We start from the raw sequence: 6143 nt of genomic DNA, 5'->3' as shown, positions 1-6143 counted from the left end.
CTGAGAGAAGTTGTTTGTCTTATGTCCCAAACATCATTTTGATACACAACATATTAATGATTTTTCTAGACATGTAACTGCACTTAAATTATAAAGATATGTATGCTTCGGTCTCAGTTTAATGTACTCTTGAATGGGTCTCCTGTGCACATTTTATTTTTTAAGTTTCTTGGGTTGACAAAACACAACATACATTCAAATGAAAGTATGACATGCCACCCATTTTTTACATTGTTAAACACACAGGAATGCAGATGAAAGTAAAATGTTCACTCTGTCTTTGGTCTCCACCAGCTCCTGAGGGAAATATCCATCTCTTTAGCTGCTAAATGCTCTACTGTGATCACTAGTTAATTTGTCTGTCAAGTAATGTACAGTGAGGTTTTAGAGCATTTTAGCTGAAAGCTTCTTGCTGCGGAAGAAAACGATTTTAAAACCATTTTATTAAGCCATGCTATTGTTACTATGATAATCTTGAAAGTATTGCTGTCACACTGCAAGAAGTGCACAGGGAAAATAGTTGTATTGCAGAAAGTGTGGGATGCAGCATTTATGGAGCTGGACCTAGGGACTAAAATAAGGATATCTTGACCTGTAGCTGCATCGATTTTGACCTCATCCTGTGAGTCCACCAACTTTACAGAGTTACTGAGTACTCTTTTAATGATATCACCTATTGTATGAACTTTAATGCATCAGTTGGTTGTGTACCCATCAACCTCAGGTGCAAAAATTCCCTCCTTGGGTACACTTGGCATGTGATGTTGTTTGTTGAGTCACGAACATGATGTTTGGCAAACGTTACTGGAGCCAAAGGTGTCCCCACTCAGCAAGGGTCCTCTTTTTCTGGTTACTGTGTAAAATCACACCTGTGGGTGGCCAGCACAAAGCTTACTGCTTCATACCCGTTAGAAAATAAAGATGACTCTTTAACTTTTTTCTTCAACTATATTTCTTCACTTATTATTTAGTTCATTGTATCTAATGACATCACTAGAGCTTGATTACAGTAGCATGGTTTACATTTCAGCAGTGTAATGAATGGGTGTCTCATATCTCGCAGCGAAAAGTCCAAACAACAACAACTTATTTCATGAAGAAAAAGTAATTAAATATATTTATCAGTCTGTGTCATCTTTTCAGTAAAGTGGACTGTATTGTTGCAGAGGTTGATATTAACAACACTGAAATGTGCCTGTAGTCCCTTCACTTTGATATTACATCCATTAGACTAAATACGGGCTGGTAGCAGTGTTTGAATTATGTAATGCTTGATCAGAGTAGACCTGAGCAGCTTTCCAGGCAATTACCAAAGTACACAGTCGAATGATTCCCTCATTAATAACATTAATTACAGTGGTGTAGCAAATGCTCTCCATAGAAACATTACTATTACTCAGTTAGCCATTAGCTCAATGGAAAAGACTTTGGTGTTATGGACTGTGTAATCGCATAGATTGCTGGACTTACTCCTCTCCTGGGTTGTCATTTCACATTCATATGAAGGGGGTGTCACGGGAATGCTTAAGGTACAGATGGTAGAAGAAAAGACAAAAATATAAATAGTGGCATTCATTTCTGATCTAACTCCCCACAGTGAGTGCAGTGGTGTCCAGGGGCATCCACTCACACACTGTCACGGACCAAGGCAAGCCCACATCAGTTACATGTTACATCCCTCCGTCTATGGCCTGTTCAAACAGTGTGTGTGTGTGTGTGTGTGCAAGTGTGCACATGTTGGCACTCACTCACTCACTGTATGAGTGTGCTTGTTAGTAGACTGGTCTAGCAGGACTTTTCATGGGTAATTTACCAGATTGTGGGTGGGTGTGCAGTACGCTGCCTGTATTGTGCTGTATATGCTGCCTGCCCACTGTGTGTGTGTGTGTGTGTGTATGTGACAGTGTGTTTAGGAGAAAGAGAGAGACCAGCCCTTAACCAGGCCCAGGGGACATCAACTCCCCTCCCCTTGGCTTCTCAGAAAAACACTGTGTGATGTGGTGAGTGTGGGTGAGGGACATTTTTTAAGGTACAATGAGCTTAATAACACACTGTTTAAAGCTTTTCGCTTGTACTCACACTCATTGTGTGTACTTTAGAAGTAAAACCACACATAAAAAGGCCAGGAGGACCCCTCTAAATGGAGATTTATAGAAAGAACTGTTTTTTCCAAGATTCAAAGTGAATTCATTTCTGGGCAGATTCAAATGAACTCAAGCCTTTTATCAACTTGTTTCAATGTGAAATATCCCTGTACATAGTGGTCTCAAAGCCATGATTATCCCCACAAACACTGCCAGGTGTATTGGTGTGCATGCTCTAAATTAATATGTGATACATGGGTGTAAAAAGGCAGTGTATTATCAATGCAGCTTAAAATGATCAAACCAAGAAAAGCTTTTTAGCTAGAAAACATTTCTACACTGATTTGTGATGTAACCTCTCTTAAATATTGATTCAGTGGTGACATATTCACATAGTTGAACATAAAAATAAACCCAAACTATAACATCATAATTAATATTTGAGCTACTAGTGCCTATTTACTCTTCTACAGATCACCTTTGCTTGAGCTCACATGACCCTGATGATAAAACCCTGAATAAATTAAAAGCAAATATTTTTCTCTAACTCACACTCACCCCATCACACAGGATTCAAGAGCTCCTTAAAGTCTCCTCCCTGAGTGAGCACAGCCTGAACCAAGCCTTGATTTCCCTTCCTGAGTCCTCCAAATGGTTTACCAGAACTTCCTTGAGGCCAACTAAAAGTCCTTTTCCATAGCCTCCCCGAACTACTCCCATACCTGGGTTTTTGCTTCTGGCCCCTCAGCACCTGTCTGTTGCTTCAGGAAAACCTCATGACCAACCAAACCTCCTTCTTCAGCTCGACAACTTCCTCCACCACTGTTGTCCATGTTCTGGCTTAGCCTCAATGTCTGCAACATCGTCAAATTGACCAGAACATTATTCAGATTATAGAAAATTGCTCAGCTATGCCTAATTTTTTTTTCACATGTTCATTACAACAAAGCAAGCAAGGAAATAAATGATCTGTGTCTGAAGGAAATGTCTTTAATACTTTCTCGAGTGAAACAGGTCAGTTTGACCTGAAACATAATAAGAAGTTGAACGTGTCAGTTTTGTGAAATTGTCCTATTGACTAGTGCACAACTAAATGTGGTTGTAGTCAGATCACTTTGTGTCTGACACTTCTTCAAGCATGGCCCTCCATTACTCGCATCTTCATTCACCCTCATTACCTACCATCTTGTTTGGTACCTTCCTACCCCAATCTGGACAATAGAGACTAGTGTAACCTTCATATCCTGGCAGCTCAACTCTTAAGAGGCACTTCTGTAATAAATTAACTCTCCCCCATGCTACTAATCATTCTCCTATCTTCCCACTCTACTTGACTCTGCTATCATCTTCTGTTCAAAAGAAAAACCCTTATTTACTTATTAAGGGATTCATCACCACTCTGACTGCAGTGACGATGACTAATAGAAGAAATTAGGTGCAGAGGGGGTAAATTTAGTCATGACCAGCCTAGAAACTCAGGAATATGACTTGCATTATTATCAGGGCATGATGACTTAACTCCTTACTATTAGCTACTTTTAATGCTAGCAATTTCAAAGAAATAAGCTTAAAATACTTTTACACATAACCCAGGACGATGGTGAATGCATTCAGTGTAATTGTGTAAATGTAGCAAGAGCACGACAGCAGGAGAATTTAAATTACAAAATATAGATGTACTGAAGGAAAATTATGTGTCATGGTTTCAAGTATATAAGTGAGATTATGAGAATTATGGAGTTCACTACATATTTTATCATAATGTATGTTTGAGAGTGTGTAGGAGTTATCTATGCTGACAAATGTTTGTTCCTCTTATCTAGTCACAGATTATGTAAAGGCAAATCAAATCTCAGCGGACACTAGAAAAGACAGAGATTTCTTTTTAAATCAGGAAATTTAAAATAACAAAACATGGTTTACATCTCATCAAATACTGTATTCACACCTGTGACATACGGTAAAGTCACGTGACCTCTGATGTACATGTGAAATGGTGATATAGCGTACATTCACTTGAATAACCTCAGAGGTTTCTTTAATTGAATACTTTCTATTCTATGCTGCTTTATGCTTTTATACCAGATCTGAAATCAGGTAGTAAGCTAATAGCAACTACCTTTTGCAGTTTTCTTTTAGCAACAAATAAAACTATCTGTGCATCAGGCAAAGCAATAAATCATCAAGATTTGAGGCAGACCAGGACATAAGAGTAAAAGAACAGGCATTCACACTATTACAGTCACTGTAGCATTAAAATTACAACAAAGTTGTAATAATAATAATGCAAGTCAATTACAACAAAGTTGTAATTTTAAGGTAGAAAAACTACATAAAGTGCCTATATTTGCTTGTTTTGTGAGATCAGATTAATCAGGGCTTTACTTTGCTCATAGTGAAGTAAAAACATTTACCAGGTAGTCAAACTTCTTTTTTGTCTCCATATAAATGTAAAGTAGTATTGTAGAACTCTGAGTGCCCACAGACGGCGACAACAGTGCATCTGCAAACAGGTTGAGAAGTGAGAGTAAGGACACTTCTCTCTCACTAACTCTGAGCTTCTCCTGTCAGTTAGCGGCTCCAGATCCGAGAAGAACCCAGCGTGTCTAGAGGAGATTATTTCTCCATACCTACCTACCTATCTCTGCAACACAACACAGACATCTTGACATAACTTCGTAGCTGTTACTTCTTCATGTTCATCTGATTTTAACATTCATGAACTATTATTCTTGCCATATCTTATACATAGCTCCAAGTACATTTTGCTGGTAATACTGCTTCGGTCAAGTTTTGAATGTAGGGTTTTTACTTTACTTTACTTTTACTTTACTAACAGAGTATATTTTGCTTTGTGGTCCTATTTCTTACAGTACAAGATTTGACTACTTCCACCACTGATGAAGTAGTAAGTAATAAAATAATACACTGGCACATGTAGAGACGTGCATAGACAAGACAAGACACACATATTAAATTCAATTGAAATATGACAAACATTTGGTATAAAACCTTTATGATGTAATATGGCTCAAGAGAACTGGCCAGTAAGGGCAGACATGAGAGGTAAATACCTGAAGAGATGCCCAAACAGCTGTTACAAAACTGACCTGAGCGCAGACACTAAAACCTCCACCTGCAGCAGGTGAAGTCAACCATTCCTCTGCTTCAGAACCAAAAGAATTCAAAGTGACATCTGGCATTTTGGTGTTCAGACAGACCTATTTTAATTTTATTTATTTATTTTTTATTTATTCATTTATCAGTTGTTTTATTTTAAATGAAAAATCTCTGAAACTTTATTACATTGAGGAGTAAACACTTCAAAAGTATTAAAAAGTCGTGTCTAGAATTGAATAAAAGCACTTAATGGCAGTTTTACTTACCAACATATTCAGACTAATTTGTGACTTTGTTTCACCTTTGAAGGGCACATTTTAAATGTTTTTTCATGGGAAATGATGTCAACCACAACGTGAAAATGAATATTTGAATATATTCAGTGGCCATAATCATCTTTTAAATCCCACAGAAGTGTTGCATAATGGGCTTGTTTACACTTGTTTTATCTGGGGGATGAGAGATTGAAAGCGTGTAGGCGTGCCGTGGACTGTGTTGGTGATAATAGAGTGTGTAGGAGGGAGGGCAAACAATTATTTGCTGGGCTGTCCTGCAATACATTCAACTGAATTAGCACCACATCCAAATATCTTTCCTGTCCATCCAATGCAAAGAATCTGACATTATTTTAACTAAAGGATTAGTCTGGTTGTATTCTATATGTTTTTATTACAACAGTTAACTGATCCTACTGACTAGAGCCTGATATATTTTATTCCTCTGTGCCATAGAGCTCCATTGTTGACCAAAAAACACACGAATGATCCACAGCTTTGTACTTGGTGGCATGACAATGATATGAGGAACAAGGGCACTGTTGTTTTTGATTTATAATTTTTAATTAATCAAATCCTGCTCCTAGAAATACTCACTACTACTAATTTGCAGCTGAAATAGTCCCAAGTCAATGCAAAAATTTACAGTGCACAGCTGTTTTAG

The sequence above is a fragment of the Morone saxatilis genome, unplaced genomic scaffold, assembly GCF_004916995.1.
Source record: "Morone saxatilis isolate NCDOM2014 unplaced genomic scaffold, NCSU_SB_2.0 Contig7, whole genome shotgun sequence".
Lineage (NCBI taxonomy): Eukaryota > Metazoa > Chordata > Actinopteri > Moronidae > Morone > Morone saxatilis.
This window is presented reverse-complemented; position numbering follows the sequence as displayed.